Here is a 23,147-nt window from a genome sequence, read left to right as displayed (position 1 = left end):
AAGACAGAGATCTCACCTATATTTGCAATGAAAGCTCTTTGCTGCAGCCCAATCCCCTATCATTACATCTGCATGCCCATATCTAACGTCAGTGCGCATGCGCTGGTTGGCACACTTGCCGTGCGCTAATGGCCGCTGTACTGTGGGGCATGTTTTGGCTCCTTGGCTACTGTCATGTGTTGCTGGCATGCACTGCAGTGTGGGGATTGTGTGCGCTCGGCGGTGTGGCTCGCATTCGCCTGAGCCTTCTCTTTGTGCGCATGGCTGCACTCCATGCAGTACTTAGATGCTGACGCTCTGCACTATGGGGATTGTAGGTGCGCCATATAAATTGCTTTGGCGCATGCGCAAGAGCTTTGAGTGTCCGCTCACCGATCAGCTTGCTGCTGATCAGGTGTGGGGGGCCTATATTTACTGGTCTGTTCACCTCATTTCTTGGTGGACTCAGGGGCACTGACATGTGTAGCTACAGGGCGCCAGGTATGTTTTTCCTGTCTATGCGTTCTTTTTCTCCTTTAAAAAGTGACCATTGTGAGCTCAAATTGTCTCGGTCGGTTACGTAAATTCTACATCAGCCCCTTGACTGGGCAAACATGTTCGGCAGTTTGCTTTCATTGCAAATATACGTGAGATTTTTGTCTTGTTTTTTGCTGCACCCTAGTGTGCTGTATTAATGACAGTACACTGCTGTTTGTGAAGGATCATTAGTATGATATTTTCTTTCTTAGCCTTTCTGCCAGATTCACTTGGTTGTAATCCCTATTCCCAGTGATCTTCTATTCATTTTACACCCGTTTCCACTCACCGATCAGATGGATGATGATCAGGTGGGGGGGGGGGGGGGCCTGTTTATACACCTGTTACTTCATTTTCTGGTGGACTCAGGGGCACTGACATGTGTAGCTACAGGACGCCAGGTATGTTGTTTTTCCTGTTTTTGGGGCTCTATTGCAGTTCTAATGTGCTCATTTTCTCCTTTAAAAAGTTACTAAAGAATTTTTATTTTATTTTTTTTAGCTAATTTTCTATTAATTTAACACCTGTTTCTCAGTGCCCCTGTTTCAAAATAGATTTTCGTATATAATTGTAAGTAATTGAGGCTATGTTAGCCCCTCCTAATTTTGGGATTTTTCTATCCTAAAAAATATTTAATAATCAATGAACACTATATTTTAATGTTAGGTTTTTATTCACCCTCCGCAGCAATAGACCCAGCGCTTAGTCGGGAGTGCCTGTCGGTATTTGGGGGTTCCCTGTCCCCCATTCTTGTGGCCTCTGCGATTTGGGGTTATTTGCTGCTTGTGCTTCTTCTGATTTGGGGGGGGGGGGGTGTGACTGTGCCATACATTCTGAATTTAGACTATTACGTTTTTGAAGTAAATTGTTCTGTTATTTATTCTTACTTTGTCCTTTTTTGTTTACTTTAGTACAAGCAAATATAATTTCCCTGAGGAAGCCAATGGTTTGGCAAAACATGTAGGAGCTGATATCTCAAATCACAGGCTAACACAAGATCTAAGCCTGTGGGATTCTTTTTGGTTGTTTAATAGCTGAATAATCAATTGCTTAGTACCCATTGTATCAAATTTTGTGTTTGTCATACATACTGTCTGTGTTTGTTCAGTGTTTTGGTATTTTTGTCATTAAAATGAAATGATATTGTTAAATATTTTTTAACCACTTGCTTACTGGGCACTTAAACCCCCCTCAGTCCCAGACCAATTTTCAGCTTTCAGCGCTGATGCACTTTGAATGACAATTGCGCGGGCATACAACACTGTACCCAAATGAAATTTTTATCATTTTTTTCCCACAAATAGAGCTTTCTTTTGGTGGTATTTAGTTACAGCTCGGAGTTTTATTTTTTGCTAAACAAACAAAAAAAGATGCAAAAAAAAAAAATCAGGTTTTAATAGTTTGTTATAAAATTTTGCAAACGGGTCATTTTTCTCCTTCATTGAAGTGCGCTGATTAGGCGGCACTGATGGCTGCATTGGTGGGCACTGATGGGCTGCATTGGTGGGCACTGATAGGCTGCATTGGTGGGCACTGATAGGCTGCACTGGTGGGCACTGATAGGCATAGTTAAGGCGGCACTAATAGGCACAGATAAGGCGGCACCGATGGGCACAGATGGGCACAGATAAGATGGCATGGATGGGTGGCACGGATAAGTGGCACGGATGGGTGGCACGGATGGGCACTGATAGGTACCACTGATAGATGGGACTGATGGGCACTGATAGGTGGCACTGATAGGTGGCTCTGATAGGTGGCACTGCTGGGCACTGATGGGCGGCACTGCTGGGCACTGATGGGCGGCACTGGGGTGCAGCACCTTTGAGGCTCATTGTGGGCAGCGCGAGGAGGAATAATAGCCGATTACCGGCTCCGTTCTATCACATGATCAGCTGTCATTGGCTGACAGCTGATCACGTGATAAGGGGTCGGGATCGACCCCTTACACGGATCGGTGATCAGGCGAGTCTCACGGACTGGCCGTTCACAGAGCGCGCCGCGCGCGCCCCTCAGGGCGCGCGCAGGCCGCTCGTACCCGGGACGACGTCAATAGACGTCGTCCCGGAAAAGTAGATCCGCGCTAATGCCGTCATTTGGCAATAGCGCGGATCCCAAGTGGTTAAACATAGTGTCCCTGTAGTTTTTGGCACCGCGATAATCCCTTTCCTCCTCCTCTTCCCCATTACACAATAAATGTGGTTCATCAATAGTTTTACCATGGCCCTGAGAGTCTGCAGTTTGTCTGAAGGGAAAAACAGTCTCGCTTCCATGGAGTCCAGCAGTAAGCCTAGGTACTCCAAGTGCTGAGTCGGTGTGATCACCGACTTCTTTAGGTTCAACAGCCACCCAAATTCCTGTAGGGTTTGCATGGTGATCGCAACATCCTCTTTAATTCTGAGGCAGAAGCTGCTCTCAGGAGGAGATTGTCTAGGTAACCTACGATCGTGATCCCGAGTTGTCGTAACAATGCCAAAATCGGAGCCAATACCTTGGTAAAGACTCGGGTGGTGCTAATGCCAAGCCAAAGGGGAGAACCATAAACTGGTAGTTGGCTTTCCCAACTGCAAATCACAGAAACCTCTGATGCCTGAGGTATATGGGTATGTGAAGGTACGCATCCTGGATGTCCAAAGACGTCAGGGAATCCCCTTGATGGAGTACAGCGACCACTGAGTGAAATGATTCCATTCTGAACCTTTGTACTTTTACAAAGCAATTGAGGGCTTTTAGGTCCAAGATTGGACGTACCCCCTTCCTTTTTGGGGACTACAGATTGGAGTAAACCCCTGGAACCTTTTTGACTCCAGCACTATCACCCCGCGGCTTAGCAGGTCCCTTACCGCCAGAGGAAATCAGTTCACAGACCCATTGGTCGGAGAGCCGAGAGGCACATCGGGCTGCAAACTCCCAAAGGCGACCCCCCACCCTTGTGACAGGCGAGGGGGGGGGGGCAAACCTTCATGCGGTAGCATTTTTGTTCACAGGATTGTGGTTCCAGGGATGCTTTTGTCCCTCAGAGGTCGTCCTAACGGACTGGGAGTGTTTAGTCAAAGTCCAAGATTGACTAAAAAGCCTCTTTTGATCGGAAAATGAGGCCCCTTACCTGCGGCGTGACTCCTTAGTCTTCCTGGCCTGTGGGAGCAAGGTACTCTTCCCACCTGTGACATTCTTAATGTCACCCAACAAGGCTCCAAAGAGCCGCTTGTCAAGGAAGGGTAGATTCGTCAAGGCTTTTTTAGACGCCTGGTCCGCAGACCAGCATTTAAGCCCATGCAGTAAGTGTCTGCGACACAAGTGCTGTGGCCAGCACTGGTCGTATTGCGGACCCCACAACCGTAAACAAAGAACAGGCCACTGCGTCGGCCTTCCTGTCAGTAGGGTTCTTAAATGCAGGAGTTCCCTCTACCGGGATCGTGGTTACTTTATTTAACCTGGATACTGGGGGGTCCACGACCGAAGGAGCCGACCATTTTTTAAGAAGGCTCTCCTCAAAGGGGTAACGCACCACCATTCTTTTTGGGACCAAAAGGGTCCGTTGCGGTCTTCCCCATTCCCCCATTTTATATGAACTTATCTAAATAAGTCAGATACGGAAACACCTTAGGTGTACGGGCTGGCTTGCGGGACCCAAAAGGGACCGTTACTTCAGCAGAGGGACCTGCTGTATCCTGAATTTTCAGGGCATCACGCACAGCTGTGATAAGTGTTCCAACTAGCGCTTTGTCTTGCGTGGACCTGGACGAGGACTCATCCTCACTGTCCGATCGGTCCTGGTTAGCGTCATCTAAAGCAACAGAGCAGGGGCCGCCAGTCTCAGCGGGGCCGGAGTCTGCGTCAGAGCTCTCCCCGGAGGGTGGGGGGGGGGGGGGCAGGGGGCGCTTTTTACCACTTTTACGCCCCGCACACCACCTCCACCCTGGCAACGAACGTTTCAAGGACCGCCAACAAAGTGTCCAAAGGCACTGCACTGTTTGCAGATGAGCCGATTGCAATTGCAGGTTGTTCTAAAAAAAAAACACCAGTTTCTGAAGCCATGCGGACCCACCCTGTCTGCCACCCCTGGGGACTAGGGACAGGTGCACAGTCCCACCCTCCTAGATGCTGCAGACTGAGGGGCCCCCACCACAGGACTCACCACCCTGACCAAGTTCTGCGCTGTTCAGATACAAGTACCTGTGTCAGCTCCCAGGTGTCCCGAGTGAAAAACCGCTCTGTTCTGAGCAGCAGGGACCAGCGCTGAGCATAAAATCCACGCTGGACTACAACAAAATGGCCACCCTGTATAAAGGACATAATCACAGAGAAATTGGCCACCGAGCTACAGAAAAATGGCCCCTGACCATGCTTTTCACTGAGGCACACCAAAAATTGCCGACAAATTGTACATAGTGAAAGGACAGTGAAAATGGCGGCAGAATAGTGCTATGGCGATCAGCACATGCAGACCTCCAGACACCCAGCGGGGAGACCACAGACACCCAGGGACACAGCCACCCAGCGCAGCCCTCCATCTAAGGTAAGAACGCCCCAGGGGACCCCTGACTATAGGTACACACACCACTCAGCAGCCCATCATGCAGCATCGCCCACGGGGGGTTGGGACAGGGAGAGAAGAGAGGAAGGAGAGGGACTCCCGAATTGACCTCCCAGGGAATGCCCAGCTGCTCAATCCTGCTGAGGAAGGGAGCGCTGTACTTACCATCCGGACGAGCTGGGGACATCCCATCACAGACCCACTCTCCAATCAGTACCGGGTGGCTGCTGGCCACGGCACACTGTGACAAGGACATCGGTAGTCCGGTCATATGTGTCCCCGAGCGTTACGCTCACCGGCTGCCCCTGGAGCCTGAGGAGCATGTAATGGCCGACCCAGCGCATAGCTAGGGTCTGCATGAGCTTGATGGCCAGGCTGGGGAGACTACAAGGATCTAGATTATCCAGCCTGTCACCCAGCCAGCTGTTGATAGCAGATCACAGGATCTTAAAATCTTGCGCAAAAGGCAAACTTCAGCAAAAAAAATAAAAATCCAGGACCGATGGTCCCACAGGGATCCTAGGTCCGTCTCCTTCACTAGGCAGAAAAAAAACTGAGCTGCAGGAAGCAGGCTGGGCGGAACTGTAAAGTTTTTTCACATGTATAACATGTAATGCCTAGTCCTCTCCTGAAGGTGGCGTAACAACCCTATGGTCAAGATTAATGGAGCTGTGTCAGTCAGTGAATGAAAGAGAAACAAAATTTAGAGTTGGAAAAAGAATCACCCCTCCTAAAAATTACTTGCAAACTCAATCAAGTGTAGCTAATCATCTTCTTAATGGCACTTTCAACTGTGATCAGCTGTGTTCATTTTGATTAGCTCAGTATGAAAATAGCTTATCTGGAGCATTTCAGTCCCTGGTAGTGCAACTGAAGGAAGCAATCAACTATGGGTGGCAAGGCACTATCAAACGATCCCCAGGATAAAGTTGTGCATAAGCATAAGTCAGAAGATAGATCCTAAAAAGAATTCAAAGGCTTTATCAATGCCTAGAACAGCGTTTCTCAACCAGGGTTCCGCGGAATTCTAGGGTTCTGTGGGAAATCGACATGATGACAGATGTACACCGCTAAATGTTTTTTTCAAACGTTGTCCAACTTGTCCTTAATGTGTGCCGACACTCACGCATAAGTACCCAATGGTATTGCTGAAGTTCCGGCCCCTATAAGGTCAGGGTGTGTAGCAGGAGAGCAGTGCAGAGCAGGAACGGGAGCCAAAGGAGGAGGACTTATGCATATGGCAGCGCTGACTGGGCATGAACATGTGGCTCAATCCAAAGATGACCTTTTACAGTGGCTCTCTGCCTCCCCCCTGCACTGTGCAATATGCTCCAATGGCTCACTGTTTCCCCTTCACTCTGCATTACCACAGCTATATCTTAAAGCTGTGGCAATGCAGAGTGCAGGAGGGACAGAGAGCCATCGGAGGACATGGCTGGAGGTTAGAGATTCGGGGGGGGGGGGGTGATGGACAGAGAGCTGGCAGGGGCACATGGCTGCTTTGGGACATGAGAGCTGAAGGAGGTACAGAGCGGCAGGGACACACAGCATGTATCTGGATCGGAAGGTAGGAGCTGCCAGCCAGAGCAGAGAGAAAGAGAGAGAGAACATGGCTGGATTAGGAAGGGAATGCCTTATCTGCAGGGAGATCCTGTGTATGGCACCATCCAATAATACATCTGGCACAACACAGACTCTCCCTGGATCAGGATGTTGCTGGATGAAAGAGCCAGGAGGAAATCAGAGAGGCTACCAAGAACTCTGAAGCAGTTGCGGGAATTTATAACAAAGCATAGTCATTGTGTGCATGTAACAACAATTCTCTTCTCACAAATTGTCCAAAAATGTGGCCTCAAGAAAGGCCACATGCAATCACGAGTGTTGCCAAAACGCACCTTGAAGATTCTGAGGCCACATGGAAAAAGTGTTAATGTTTGGTGTTAAGGCTCATCTAACCATATGTTTGGCGGAAATCCAATACAGTTCACAATCCAAAGAACACCATTCCTACAGTAAAGCATGGAGGTGGTAATATCCTGTTATGGGGGTGTTACTCTGCAGCAGGGACTAGAGCACTTGTCAGGATAGAAGGAAATATGAGGAAAATCTGCTTCACTCTACCAGACAGTAGTCGATGGGAAGAAGGTTTATCTTCCAACATGACAAAGACCCAAAGCACACAGCAAAAATTACCACACAGTGGTTGAAGAAAGACAAAAGGTGAGTGTCCTTGCATGGCCTAGTCAGAGCCCAAACCTAAACCATATTGAAAATCTTTTAAATTACTAGAAGACTGCAGTCCACAAAAGGTCGCCATCAAATTCAACTGAACTTGAGCACTACTGCAAAGAGGAGTGGACAAATATTGCAAAGTCTAGATGTGCAAAGTTAGTAGGACATGCCCTAACAGACTAAAAGCAGTAATTATCACAAAAAATGGTAACTATTTTATTTTTTATTTTTTTATGTTGGTGTTACATTTTTCACTTGAATGTTATAAGTTGCACTGAGTAAATACTCTGTCTTCATTTCAGGCTGCAAAGCAACAAACTGGTTATTTTAACCACTTCAGCTCCGGACCAATAAACACCTTAAGGACCAGAGGTCTTTTTGCAATTTCGCACTGCGCTGCTTTAACTGGTAATTGCGCGGTCATGCAATATTGCACCCAAACGAAATTTGCGTCCTTTTCTTCCCACAAATAGAGCTTTCTTTTGATGGTATTTGATTGCCTCTGCGATTTTTTTTTTTGCGATATAAATGGAAAAAGAGCGAAAATTTTGAAAAAAAAAGATATTTTCTTCTTTTTGTTATAAGAAAAATCGAATAAACTAAATTTTAGTCATACATTGAGGGCAAAATTTATTTAGCCACATGTCTTTAGTAAAAAAAATGTCAATAAGCGTATATTTTTTGGTTTGCGCAAAAGTTATAGCGTCTACAAACTAGAGTACATTTTCTGGAATTTACACAGCTTTTAATTTATGACTGCCGATCTCATTTCTTGAGGTGCTAAAATGGCAGGGCAGTACAAATCCCCCCCAAATGACCCCATTTTGGAAAGTAGACACCCCAAGGAAATTGCTGATGGGTATGCTGAGCCCATTGAATATTTATTTTTTTTGTCCTAAGGGATTGAATAATGACAAAAAAAAAAAAAAAAAAAAATTTTTTTTACACAAAGTTGTCACTAAATGATATATTGCTCACACATGCCATGGTTATATGTGGAATTGCACCCCAAAATATATTCCGCTACTTCTCCCGAGTATGGCGATACCACGTGTGTGGGACTTTTTGGGAGTCTAGTCGCGCAGGGCACCCCGAAAACCAATCACCACCTTCAGGATTTCTAAGGGTGCAAATTTTTGATTTAACTCCTCACTACCTATCACAGTTTCGAAGGCCATAAAATGCCAAAATAGCACAAAACCCCCCAAAATGACCCCATTTTGGAAAGTAGACACCCCAAGCTATTTACTGAGAGGCATGTTGAGTCCATGGAATATTTTATATTTTGCCACAAGTTGCGGGAATATTACAAACTTTTTTTTTTTTGCACCAAGTTGTCACTAAATGATATATTGCTCACACATGCTATGGGCATATGTGAAATGACACCCCAAAATACATTCTGCTGCTTCTCCCGAGTACGGGGATACCACATGTGTGGGACTTTTTGGGAGTCTAGTCACGCACGGCACCCCGAAAACCAATCACCACCTTCAGGATTTCTAAGGGTGCAAATTTTTGATTTAACTCCTCACTACCTATCACAGTTTCGAAGGCCATAAAATGCCAAAATAGCACAAAACCCCCCCAAATGACCCCATTTTGGAAAGTAGACACCCCAAGCTATTTACTGAGAGGCATGTTGAGTCCATGGAATATTTTATATTTTGCCAAAAGTTGCGGGAATATTACAAACTTTTTTTTTTTTGCACAAAGTTGTCACTAAATGATATATTGCTCACACATGCTATGTGCAGAAGTCAAATTACACCCCAAAATAAATTCTGCTGCTTCTCCCGAGTACGGGGATACCACATGTGGGGGACTTTTTGGGAGCCTAGCCACGTACGGGACCCCGAAAACCAAGCACTGCCTTCCGGATTTGAATATAAAATGCTATAAAAAACAAACTAACCAGAGTCACCCGTAACACTTATACGGTGATCAGTGGTGAAAGGGTTAACTAGGGGCAATCAGGGGGTTCAAATTTTTATTAGGTAGTATATGGGGGTCCCTGGCGCTATATAAAAACCTGACGGGGAACCTAAATAACTAACTGGCTAACCAGCGTCACCAGTGACACTTATACTGTGATCGCTGGTGAAAGGGGGTGAAAGGGTTAACTAGCAGCAATCAGGGGGTTAAAACCATTATTGGGTAGTATATCGGGGTACCTAGCGCTATAAAAACCTGGCGGTGAACCTAAAAAAATAACTAGCTACCTAGCGACACTAGCGACATTAATGCAGCGATCAGAAAAACGATCGCTTAGTGACACTGGCAAAAGGGGGTGAAAGGGTTAACTAGCGGCAATCAGGGGGTTAAAACCATTATTGGGTAGTATATCGGGGTACCTAGCGATATAAAAACCTGGCGGTGAACCTAAAAAAATAACTAGCTACCTAGCGACACATGCAGCGATCAGAAAAATGATCGCTTAGTGACACTGGCAAAAGGGGGTGAAAGGGTTAACTAGCGGCAATCAGGGGGTTAAAAACATTATTGGGTAGTATATCAGGGTACCTAGCGCTATAAAAACCTGGCGGTGAACCTAAAAAAATAACTAGCTACCTAGCGACACTAGCGACACATGCAGCGATCAGAAAAATGATCGCTTAGTGACACTGGCAAAAGGGGGTGAAAGGGTTAACTCTAGGGGCAATCAGGGGGTTAAATCTTTATTGGGGGGTGATAGGGGGCTATCCTGGACCTAACACTAACTGTCCTGACAGTTTTTACTGTCACAACTGACACTGAATGCATTGATCAGTAAAGAAATGATCAATGCAATCAGTGACACTGTGACTGGGGGGGGAGGGGGGGCGGGGGGGGGATCGGGGGGCGATCGGGGGGGGGATCGGGGGGGGTTTGTGTGCCTGTGTGTACCTACATGTCAGTGTAGTGTTGGTGCACACTTACTTTTACTGTTCTCCTCGTAGTCCGGTCAAAAAGACCGCCCCGAGGAGAATGACATCACTTCCTCCTTCCTGTGTAAACAATACACAGGGGAGGAAGCTTCTCATTGGCCAGGAGCGATCCAGAGGGGGTGGCCGAAAACCAACGGCCATCCCCTCATCACGGAGCGCTCCTGGACCGAATCGGACCGCCGTAACCAGCGGGAGGGGGTCCGATCGGACCCCCCACCCGCTGGAAGGCAATCACGTTGATGTACGTGATTATGCCTGCCTGTGCCATTGTGCTGACGTACATTGGCAATACGGCGGTCCTCAAGTGGTTAAAGGAGGGTGACTATTTTCTATACCCACTGTATATATACACTTATCGGCCACTTTATTAGGTACACCAGTTTAATTGCTTGGTAATACAAATTGCTAATCAGCCAATCACATGGCAGCAACTCATTGAATTTAGACATCTAGATGTGCTGAAGGCGACTTACTGAAGTTCAAACCGAGCATCAGAATGGGTAAGAAAGGGGACCCTACCATCTGAATGTCGCAGCTTAAATCAAGACTAATCAGACCAGGCAATATTTTTCCAATCTTCTATTATTCAATTTTGATGAGCATGTGTGAATTGTAGCCTCAGTTTCCTGCTCTTAGCTGACAGGAGCAACACCCGGTGCGGTCATATGCTGCTGTAGCCCATCTGCTCCAAGGTTCGATAGTTGTAAAGAGTGGTAATTTGAGTTACTGTTGCCTCTTTATCATCTCAAACCAGTCTGCCCATTCTACTCTGACCTCTGCCATCAACAAGGCATTTTCCTCCACACATCTGCCACTCACTGGAGATTTTCTCTTTTACAGTCAATTTTCTGTAAACCCTAGAGATGGTTGTGTGTGAAAATCCCAGTAGATCAGCAGTTTTTGAAATACTCAGACCAGCCTGTCTGGTACCAACAACCATGCCACGTTCAAAGTTAAATCCCCTTTCTTCCCCATTCTGAGGCTTGGTTTGCACTTCAGCAAGTCAAGATGCCTCAATGTATTAAGTTTCTGCCATGTGACTGGCTGATTAGCAATTTGGGTTATACGAAGCAACTGAACAGGTGTACCCAATAAAGTGGCTGGTGAGTGTAGAGATGGATATCTCTCTCTCTCTCTCTCTCTCTCATATATATATACACACACACACACACACACACACACACACACACACACAGTACTCTGTAAGACCCACTCAGGCAACAATCACAGTCTCCAAATGTTTATTGTAGCCAGCTAACAGTTTACTGGATGTCTGGATGTTTAACAATTGCTTAAATAAAAGAATTCAGAAAGAAGTCCATGTAGGTCATCTGAAAACCATGCAACTTCCTAAAACTGTAAAAAAAAAAAAATATATATAAACACACACACACACTGTATATATATATATATATATATATATATATATATATATATAATCACAAACACACTGTTGTGCTCATAAGTTTACATACCCTGGCAGCATTTATGATTTCTTGGCCATTTGAATGACAACACAAAATCCCCCCTTTACTCATGGTTAGTGTTTGGCTGAAGCCATTTTTTTATCAATCAACTGTGTTTACTCTGTCATAATGGTAACAGAAACTACCCAAATGACCCTGATCAAAAGTTTACATACCCCGGTTAATACCGTGTATTGCCCCCTTTAACATCAATGACAGCTTGAAGTATTTTGTGTATTTGTGGATGAGGCTTTTTATCTTCTCAGATGGTAAAGCCTGCCATTCTGCTTGGCCTCCAGTTCATGTAAATTCTTGGGCTGTCTTGCATGAACTGCACGTTTGAGATCTCCCCAAAATGGCTCAATGATATTGAGGTCAGGAGAAAGAGATGGCAACTCCAGAACCTTCACTTTATTCTGCTGTTGCCAATGACAAGTCGACTTGGCCTTGTCCTTTGGATCAATGTCATGTTGGAATGTCCAAGTACGTCCCATGTGCAGCTTCCTGGCTGATGAATGCAAATGTTCTTCCAGTATTTTTTGATAACATATTGCATTCATCTTGCCAACAATTTTAACCAAATTTTCTCCGCCTTTGTAGCTCACACATCCCCAAAACATCAGTGATCCACTTCTGCACCTTTCATCATAGGCCTTGTTGACTCCTCTCCAAATGTAGCGTTTATGGTTGTGGCCAAAAAGCTCAATTTTGTTCTCATCACTCCAAATGACTGAGGTTTGAGGCTCATCTCTGTGCTGTTTGGCATATTGTAAGTGGGATACTTTGTAGCATTTGCGTAGTAATGTCTTTCTTCTGGCTACTCAACCATGCAGTCCATCTTTCTTCAAGTGCCTCCTTATTGTGCATCTTGTAACGGCCACACCACATGTTTTCAGAGAGTCCTGTATTTCACCTGAAGTTATTTGTGGGTTTTTCTTTGCATCCTGAGCAATTTTCCTGGCAGTTGTGGCTGAAATATTAGTTGGTCTACCTGACCGTGGTTTGGTTACAACAGAACCCCTCATTTTCCACTTCTTGATTAAAGTTTGAACACTGCTGATTGGCATTCTCAATTCCTTGGATGTATTTTATATATCCCTTTCCTGTTTTATACAGTTCAACTACCTTTTCCCGCAGATCCTTTGACAATTCTTTTGCTTTCCCCATGACTCAGAATCCAGAAACGTCAGTGCAGCACTGGATGAAAGATGCAAGGATCAGGAGTCCAGAAACACATTGACCTTTTATACACACACATTAATTACAAACAAACAGATCACAGGTGAGGATGGTTACCTTTAATAGTCATTCAAATCCCTTTTTGTCAACATGTGTGCATGTTATAAGGTCAAAAACACCAGGGTATGTAAACTTTGATCAGGCTCATTTGTTGCCATTATGATTTAAAAAGAGTAAACACAGTTGATTGATAATAAATGGATTTAGCCAAACACTAACCATGCGTGAAAGAAATGTTTTGTGTTATCATTCATTTGCTCTGAAAAGAGGCCAAGAAATCATCACATCTGCCAGGGTATGTAAACTTATGAGCACACCTGTGTGTGTAGTTCAGTCCTCCCCCCCCCCCCTTTTTCAAGGAACCAAAAGTAATTGGACAATTGAATCAAAAGCCATTTCATGGCCAGGTGTGGGCTACTCCTTTATTTCTTCATTAAGCAGTTAAAAGATCTGGAGTCTATTCTAAGTGTGGTATTTGCATTTGGAATCTATTGCTGTAAACCTACATCATGCGTTCAAAGGAGCTGTCCTTGCAAGTGAAACAGGCCATTGTAAGGTTTCAAAAACTAAACAAATCCATCAGAGAGATAGCAGCAACATTAGGAGTGGCCAAATCAACAGTTTGGTACATTCTGAGGAAGGAAGAACGCACTGGTGAGCTCAGCAACATAAAAAGGCCTAGATGTCCATGGAAGACAACAGTGATGGATGAACGCAGGATCCTCTCTATGGTAAAGAAAAACCCATTCACAACATCCAGAAAAGTGCAGGACACTCTCCAGAAGGTGGGCGTATTATTGTCAAAGTCTACAATCAAGAGAAGACTTCATAAGAGCAAATAGAGAGTGTTTACCACAAGATGCAAGCCATTCATAAGCCTGAAGAATAGAAAAGCCAGAGTAGACTTTGTCAAAAAACATCTAAAAGAGCCAGACCAGTTCTGGAAAAGCATTCTTTGGACTGATGAAACTAAGATTAAGCTGGACCAAAATGTTGGGAAGAAAAAAAAACGTGTAGAACTGTAATTTTTAGGGGTTCATCCCCCAGAACTTTCAATCCACTCACCATTCACATGGTTACACCTTCATGTATCAGCATGCGTACGCATGCCTTTTCATTAAAATTTTAAACTTTAATCTTTATCATCAGATGGTTTAGAGCTGAACATTATACCAATATACCAAAACAGCTGCAGTTAGAGCCTGGCAAAGCATCAGAAAGAAGGAAACCCAGTCTTTGGTAATGTCCATGGGTTCCAGACTTCAGGCAGCCATTGCCAGTAAAGGATTGCCAACAAAATATTAAAAATTAACATTTTATTTATGATTATATTAATTTGTCCAATTACATTTGAGCAACTAAAAATGGAGGGACTTTGTATAAAAATGGTTGCCATTGCTAAAATTTGTACTTGATATTCATGTTCAACCCTTTAAATTAAAGCTGAAAGTCTGCACTTCAAATTCATTTGGATTGATTAGTTTACATTTTATTGGCATACAGAGCCAAAAGTATGACATTTGTGCATGTGTCCAAATGTATATCAACCCAACTGTATACACACACACACACACACACACACACACACACACACATTGACCAATTTAAAAAAAAAAAGGAGCATTTATCATTTTCTGGCATTGCAGGTGGATAGTGGGTACAATGTTTTGGCCCCTGCAGACTGCAGGTTCATACCGAGTCATGGGGCTGCAGGAAGCATCAATGGATTATAATGGACTATCAAAGTGCAGTGATATCACCGTACTTGTGCTCCATTAGTAACTACAGGTCCCCCTTAGGAGGTTGGAGATGGACAATGCAGACTGTGAACATGTTCTATGTTACACCCCAAATATGGGTATAATATTAAATGGTCAAAAAGATGGACTGCTCAGATTTTGAGTTGTGTTTTGTCTTCTTGAAATATCCAACCACTTTTCAGCTTGAGTTTCCTCACTGACCATGGACCATTAATCTTCTGTATTTGACGCCTAGTAGATCTATTCTTCCGTCTATCTCCCCATTTTCTGCGCTGTTGGCTGTCACACCATCCCAAAACTGAAGAGAGCAAATTGCATACTAAACAGTGGGCAAGGTGTTCTTCAAATGCCTCTGTACTCCGTGCCTTGGGCAACCGTAGCAAATAGTTCCACTTTTCTTTCATAGAAAACCATGGGCAGCCTGAGCTTAGGGAGCTTTTTGTCCTCAGCTGGCAGCTACAACTAGGTCAATAAACTGAAGCAGTGAGGGGCTGTAATTTTACAACACATAAGCAGCACTGGAAAGGAAAGCAACTGAGGGTAATGTAATGGAATGTGGAGGAAGTACACCGTAACTATGCAATCTTGCGTACGTGTGATTTTTATTTATTTTTTAAATACCTTTTTCATCTATAGAATTTGTAATTCTATATGTACATGGGAGCAGTCATTTATATATGCAGCCTCTGCTTCCTACTTTGCAGTGTGAATTGCAGTACTAATTTTTACAGTGCAACTTTGAGTCAGCTGACTTAGGCCCCTTTCACACTGGGGTGGTGCGGCCGTCGGCGGTAAAGCGCCACTATTTTTAGCGGCGCTTTACCGTCGTTTTAGCGGCGGTCTGTGGGCACTAGCTCGGTGGTTTTAACCCCGCTAACGGCCGAAAAAGGGTTAAAACCGCCCGCAAAGCGCTGCTGCAGCAGCGCTTTTCCGGCGGTATTGCCGCGCTGTCCCATTGATTTCAATGGGTAGAAGCGGTTTAGGAGCGGTGAATACACCGCTCCTTCACCGCTCCAAAGATGCGGCTAGCAGGACTTTTTTCACTGTCCTGCCAGAGCACCGCTCCAGTGTGAAAGCCCTCCGGCTTTCACACTGGAGTGAAAGGGGCTGGTTTTTTTCAGGCGCTATTTTTAGCGTTGTAACGCCTGAAAACCGCCCCAGTGTGAAAGGGGCCTTACAGAAAACAATATACTGCCTTTTTTGCAAATATCGTGTTTTAATCGTTAAGAAGGGAGGCAAAGTGCCTGTAAATCGAGCATCTGCTTACTCTGTCAGCTAATCAACAAGCATGTATGTTTAGTACAAACATATGAAAGAACAAGCACATAAAGTGTGAAAGTCATAGTTTAAATTAAACACTGCTATAACTCCAAAAAACATACCTAATGAAAATACACTATACAATATATTTTTAAAGACAATTATTGCTCTACAAAGCAGCCCAGGTCTGCCTGTGTGTACTTAAAGTGATATTTAGGGCTAGTTTTTTTTTTTTTTTTTTTTTTATTAAAATAAAAACATGGTATACTTACCTGCTCTGTGGCGACTTACCTCCTCTTTGGGGATCCCCTGTCAACACTCTCTGCTACTCTTTTCTACGGATGCCCCCTCAGCCAAGCCCCCCTATTCCTCCTCACAGGATCTAAATGACAGCAGTGGGAGCCTACAGCTCCTGCTACTCTCTGTGTTCCCTGTGAGAGCAGGAAATGGAAGCAGCACTGCTGCAGACAGGACAGCGCTGGATCAGTGGAGACGGGCAAGTGTTTAGGAACATGAGCACATTAACCTTTATGCAGGGAATACATTAAAGTGTTTGTAACCCTAAAAAATAAATCAATCCTGTTCCCCTAAAGCAGGTTAAATCGCACAATGCTTGTGCTGTCTAACCTGCCCCTCTGGAAGCTGTAAAAAAAACAGGCTGATCCTGCCAGTTTCTGTCCTCCCCCTTGTAAACTGACCACGGTTTATCATGGCTGCTGACCCCGACACAGTGGTCAGTTTACATGCCTCCGTCACCGGCAGCTCTCCTCTGTCAACCCCCCCCCCCCCCCCCCCACCTGTCAGCTTCGTGTGTCACAGTGCAAGTGATATCTTCTGTCCAGTCAACTGACTCCCGGCCACCCTGCTACGCCAATCCAGGGCTACAACAGGAGGGGCCGAGTAGTCAGCACGGCGGTCACGTGACCTCCTGGCTGATGTCAGAGGGAGCGCTCGGCCCCTGCCACTGTGGCTCTGGGATCAGAGTAGCAAAGCGGCTGGGAGTCACATAACCAGCCTGAAGATCTCAAAAAAAAAAAAGTATTTAGAGGCATATATTTCAGTAAACTTGCACTGTGCATTAACACTGGGTAAAGTAGAGGGACTGACAGTGAATTATTTTGTTAAGGTTACAAACACTTTAAGTTAAAAAAAACACAACAGAATTCTAGTGAATATAAATCTTTATGGACATTCTAGACAGTGCAATTTGCACACTGCATTTAAAGACTAGATTCACCCTTGGAAAATTGACCACCTGTATTTAGGGTGTAAAATGCTCATGCCTCACTCACCCCTTTCCAGTGACAGTGGATGGGGAAAACTCTCCTCTACAGCCGCCATCACATTTTATATTCATTAAATTAATATATTTACAGTAATTTGTGAATGAATAAACTACAAGTCCCATTTTGCACTGCAGCAGATGGCTTGTAGTTCTTAATGAACTACAGGGGTGCTGATGAGCATCCTCACATTTTAATGACCTCTCCACCAGGTTTTCAATAGAAAGCCTGTACAGATGTACAGGCAAGAAAGCTGGAGTAAGTGTCTGTAGGAGCCTGACATTGCACCCATGATCCACTAATCGGAGGTGCAATGCTTTGCAGGCTCCTGTAGGAAAAACATAATAAAGGTCTACTTTTTTTCTGCAAAAATATGTGCATTTGTTTTTTCCTAAAATATCAAACTATCATTTAAAATGTTATTTTACAGGCTATTCTTGCTTTGTAAAAGCCAATTAACTTTATTATCATAGCCTCGCTCAGCTGCTTATAGTAGTTCATTGCTAGAAAAATGTAGAAGAATACCGAGAGGTCCTAAAGGTCACAGAACTGATCCATCTCTGAAATTGTATTATTTAGGGATGATCTCAGGAAGCCTTTGGATCCTAGCCTGAAGCCACCTCAACTATCCTGCCAGGAAGCCGTTGCTGTAGATTGTTGATCATAAGCAGCCAAGGGATTCCCCAACTCCACACCTATATACATGCCCCTTGTATACAGCATGCGGCTGCAGGGATGGGAATGCCTTGGCCACTTATGATTGGTGGTATACAGTGACAGCTTCCTGTTGGATTAGCTTAAGTGGGTTAAAATAAGAACACTCCTGAGCTCATCCTTAGTTTTCATCTGATTTAGATTAAAGACTAAGGCAGGCCATACAAGAAGAGATTTTCTTTCCTGCAACCATAGGTTGCAGGAAAGAAAATCGCTCAATTTCCCAATCAACACAGTCAGTGTTGATGAGGGAATCCGTCCGACAGAGATATTGTGTTCTCCAAGCTTGGGGTGTGGGGAGAACACAAGGATTATTGCTAGCAGTTATAGTCTTTGGCAATTTCATGTAAAAATCAGACATAATGGCTGTACCCAAGTCGATCAATCGATGGCATAATCAGCCTGTCCATAGATGGTTCAAAACTCCGCCGATCCCAGCTGAACTGGTCAAGATTTGAACCATCTATGACCGGCTTTACTCCAAGTTTTGTGTTCCTGTAAACAGTTTGTTTGGCCCAAGCTAGCTCAAATGAATGATTACAAAGAAATGCAGCTGCTGTTAGCACTGTAGCAAATGTATGCATCAGACACATTTAGTATACAGTGTTCTGGTAATCCCATTCCCTGATGCTACATATTTATATTTGCACCTTCGTTAAATATTTTAGAGGACACTCCATCACATCTCAGGTGCTGGCTCGGCTCATCTCCGACAAAGTAATCAATTGCATCAGCAACAGGAATGCTGCACACCATCATGCACTATAATCATCCTTTATTAAAATTAGAAAACGCAGTGCATTATTATTTTTTTAGCAGATAATGCAGGCCATACACGGTCGAATTTCGAACGAATTTTCTTTTCAAAATCAGAAAATTCGTTTTTTTTGTGATCCGATGATGCCACCATTGATTTTCGAAATTCGGCCGACCAAGCCTTCAATTTCACCTCATGTTGCTACAGAAAATAATTTTCTTGGCTGGGAATCTTCTTTTCTCTCCGTAAATTTTCTTTTATCTCCGTACATTTTCTTTTATCTCCGTACATTTTCTTTTCTTATTACGTTTCTCGCACGATTCTCCCATCATTGATTAGAAAATCGTTCGTTTTTCGAAAAATTTACAACATGTCCGATTCCTCAAATTTTATTTCCGCACGAAAATCGGCTGTTGCTGCAGCCCACTAATGGTGCGAAATTCATACGAAATTTTTTTAGATACGATTTTTGTGTATGGCCGGCATAAGCCTGCAAAGCAGTTCAACTGTAATCAGTGGATCACAGGTGTAATGCCAAGCTCCTGCAGACTCTTCCTCCAGCTCCATGTGAAAAGCACACTCTTTCAGTTAGGGAGGTGGAGGAAGTGACAATGAACTATGAGTGCTGTGGCCACCGCACTTGTGTTCCACCAAGAACTACAAGTCTGTCTGCCACAATAGCAGATAGGACTTGTAGTTTTTTCAATCACAGATCTTTGACAGCTGCATAGAAGAAGACCCCCCCTACATGACAATACGTCGTCTCCTTACTGCCTGTTTTAATCCTCAAAATGCTGAGCCGCCATGCTGCAACCATGTGGATTGCAGGGCTGTTGCTGAGCAGCCCTAGTCCTTTAAATTAATCCCTTTCGGAGGCACAAATGTAAATGTAAAGTTAACGTGCTTAGGGGTGAAGAGCAGAGAAAGTGGTCTGAAAGCAGGAAGAGTGAAGAGTAGAAGGGTGTGGAGTGACTTTGAAGAAGGTCTCCCCTCTAACGCCTTGTATTTCAGACAAGTATTGGTGGGAAACAGCGGCCTGTTTTCTTGCACAATTTCTGCATAAATTAATAAAACTTTGCAACCAGGTTTTACTACATTTCCAGCACCAAACAAATTTGGGTAACATTTTAACAAATAAAAAAATGCATTAAGAAGAAAAAAAATCTTTGCTTCTGTCCCTTTCTACATGATTCCAAATCCCTGTCCAACAAGGAAATGGACCTTGTGTCCAGCTATGCAAAACAATAGCTTTGTACTTACAAACTGCCACCACAATCTCTCTCTGCAGGCCAGTGTAGCTTATTTCTTCCCCAAGGATTGCAAGATGGTTGCCTTCTCTTTATAGCATAACCATATAAGTACATTTCAGCAAACCTAAAATAACACCCTTTTCAAGCCAAACTGGCTTTCCCTGAAATGTCAACAATTTAGGAGGAATCTAAGCCCCGGCCATATGTATCCCAGTGTTTTATTTTCCATAAAAAATGCAATACATTAAGAATATACACTACTGTGCAAAAGTTTTAGTCAGGTGTGAAAAAATACTTTAAATTAAGAATGCTTCCAAAAATTGAAGCGTTAATTTATGTGTATTAACAAAATGGAAAGTAAATGAACAAAAAAAAAATACAAATCAAATCTATATTTGGTGCGACCACCATTTGCCTTCAAAACAGCATCAATTGTTCTAGGTACACTTGCACACAGTTTTTAAAAGGAGCTCTGCAGGTTGATTGTTACAAACATCTTGGTGAACTAACCACAGATCTTCTGTGGATATAGGTTGACTCAAATCCTTCGGTCTCTTCATGTAATCTCAGACAGACAGGATAATGTTGAGATCAGGGTGCAAAACCATCACTTTCAGGACTCCTTGTTTTAATTTACACTGAAGACAGTTCTTAATGATATTTACTGTATTTTTGGGGTTGTTGCAATGCTGCAGAATAAATTTGGGGCCAACATGCCTCCCTGATGAAATGGCATGATGGATAAGTATCTGCCACTAGCACAGACAACACCACTTATCCTGACCAAATCTCTAACTCCACTAGCAGAAATGCAGCCCAAAAGCATGCAAGGAACCTCCACCATGTTTCACTGTTGCCGGCAGGCACTCATTGTACCACTCTCCAGCCCTTCGCGAACAAACTGCCTCCTGCTACAGCCCAATATCTCAAATTTTAACTCATGAGTCCAAAGCACCTGTTATTTTCAAATCCCTAGTTCCTATGTTGTTCATGCATAGATGAGTCACTTAGCCTTGCTTCCATGTCCGAGGTACGGCTTTTTTGGCTGCAAATCTTCCAAGAAGACTACTTCTGGCCAAACTCCTCCAGACAGTAGATGGGTGTACCTGGGTCCCACTGGTTTCTGCCTGTTTTGTGCTGATGGCACTGCTTGACATCTTCCGATGTTGAAGGGAAGCATGACGTGTCTTTCATTTCCTGTATTAGGTTTCCTTGGCCGACTACTATGTCAATGGTCCTCACCCTTGCTTGTTTCTTTGTGCTTCTTGAAAAAGAGCATGAAGAGCCCATCTTGAAACCCATCTGCTTTGAAACTATGCCTGGGAGAGACCTTGCAGATGCACTATAACTACCCTGTGTCTTGTGGTTGTGCTCATTCCTGGCGTGGCGTGTGAAACTCGTGTTCCACAAACCCAGCTAAGGAGCAGAGTTTGGCTGTTTCTGACTAGGGGTGCAACGGATCAAAAAACTCACAGATCGGATCGTTCCCCGGATCAGTCACGTATTGGATCATTTTTCAGATCAGCAAATAATTGAATATGCAAAAACCTGTGAAAATTCCACCACCATATAGTCCCCACTGTAATAGCCACATCATTTCCCCCACTGTAATGGACATCTCCCCCACTGTAATATTGGCTGAGTATGGCAGGGTACGGCTGAGCATGGCTGGGTATTGCAGAGTATTGGCAGGGTATGGCAGAGTATTGGCAGGGTATTGGCAGGGTATTGCAGAGTATGGATGGATTTGACTGCAATTGTCACAGAGCAGCGCTGTGGGCACTACAGATCCAGCCCACAGCACGTCCTCTCCCCCACTGTAATAGCCACGTCATCTCCCCCACTGTAATATTGGCTGAGTATGGCTGGGTACGGCTGAGCATAGCTGGGTATTGGCGAGTATGGCTGGGTATTGCCGAGTATGGCTGGGTATTGCCGAGTATGGCTGGGTATTGCCGAGTATTGCAGAGTATTGGCAGGGTATTGGTAGGGTATGGCAGGGTATTGCAGAGCATTGGCAGGGTATTGCAGAGCATTGGCAGGGTATGGCAGAGCATTGGCAGGGTATGGCAGAGCATTGGCAGGGTATGGCAGAGCATTGGCAGGGTATGGCAGAGCATTGGCAGGGTATGGCAGAGCATTGGCAGGGTATGGCAGAGCATTGGCAGGGTATGGCAGAGCATTGGCAGGGTATGGATGGATGTGACTGCAATTGTCACAGAGCAGTGCTGTGGGCACTGCACATCCAGCCCACAGCACTGCTTCCATCCGATCTCTCCCCTCCATTGTACAGATCAGTACACAGAGGGGAGAGATGTCATGACACCAGTTTGCTTACAAGTGATTGCTCCGTCATTTGACGGAGCGATCACATTGTAAACAGCTGCCAGGTGTACCAAGATGGCCACCTCTCCGGAGCTAGGCCGAAGCCACGGCCTTTCCTAAGGCAAAGGGGAGCTCCGCGGATCGCTGGGTGTGCCGATCCGAACAGGTTGACCCGTTCGGATCACGGATCGGTGACGATCCGTTGCACCCTTATTTCTGACCCACATTTAAGCCTCCTACACAGTTGCTTCTGTTAATGACTGTGTTAAAACCTACATATGAACTTGATGATCATTATCAGCTGCTTTGTATAATTGGTTAATCATACACCTGACACTAATCCTACAAAATCTCTGACTTTGTGTAGGTGTTTGCACTTTGCATTTTGAAAACTGATAAAAATAAACTATATTTTTGAAAGCATTGTTACTTCACAGCATTTATTTACAAATGCCTAAAACTTTTGCACAGTACTGTATATATTATACACACACAGGCTTGCAAGCTCCTCTCTTGCCTGCACATAGATTAAGCACACAGACCAGAACTTTAGTAACGAAGATGTATTAGTAACCGAGAGATTCTGCTCATATAATGCAATTTTCTTTCTTGTGCTTCCTGACTAATGGAGAGCTAAGCCTCTGTGTTTATGCAAACATTACAGTTACTATAGCAATGATTTCCTATTATGGGAGCCACATCTCAAAGGAGACTAAAAAAAAATAATGGTAGGGCTCAAAGTAAAACTAAAACGGTCAACTATATAACATAATGACTGCTTTGTCACTCTTCATTGGATGGCACAGAGACCTTCAAGTAGAACTTACAGATCATGCAGTTGAGAACTCCCCCTACAGAACAAAAAAGCTCCTTTAACGGTG

At 44.3% G+C, this 23,147-nt stretch overlaps 1 protein-coding gene across 1 annotated transcript in view; it reads right to left on the bottom strand.

Moving 5' to 3' along the window:
• The window catches only part of TULP4 (TUB like protein 4), a 292,811-nt gene that overhangs the window by 141,442 nt on the left and 128,222 nt on the right, over positions 1–23,147 (bottom strand). The gene's annotated exons all lie outside the window — the stretch shown is intronic.

This window comes from Lithobates pipiens, unplaced genomic scaffold (genome assembly GCF_037356315.1).
Source record: "Lithobates pipiens isolate NorthernLeopardFrog02 unplaced genomic scaffold, aLitPip1_a1.2 Scaffold_18, whole genome shotgun sequence".
NCBI lineage: Eukaryota > Metazoa > Chordata > Amphibia > Anura > Ranidae > Lithobates > Lithobates pipiens.
Note: the sequence above shows the minus strand (reverse complement) of the source record. Positions and strands in the feature narration are given on the sequence as shown.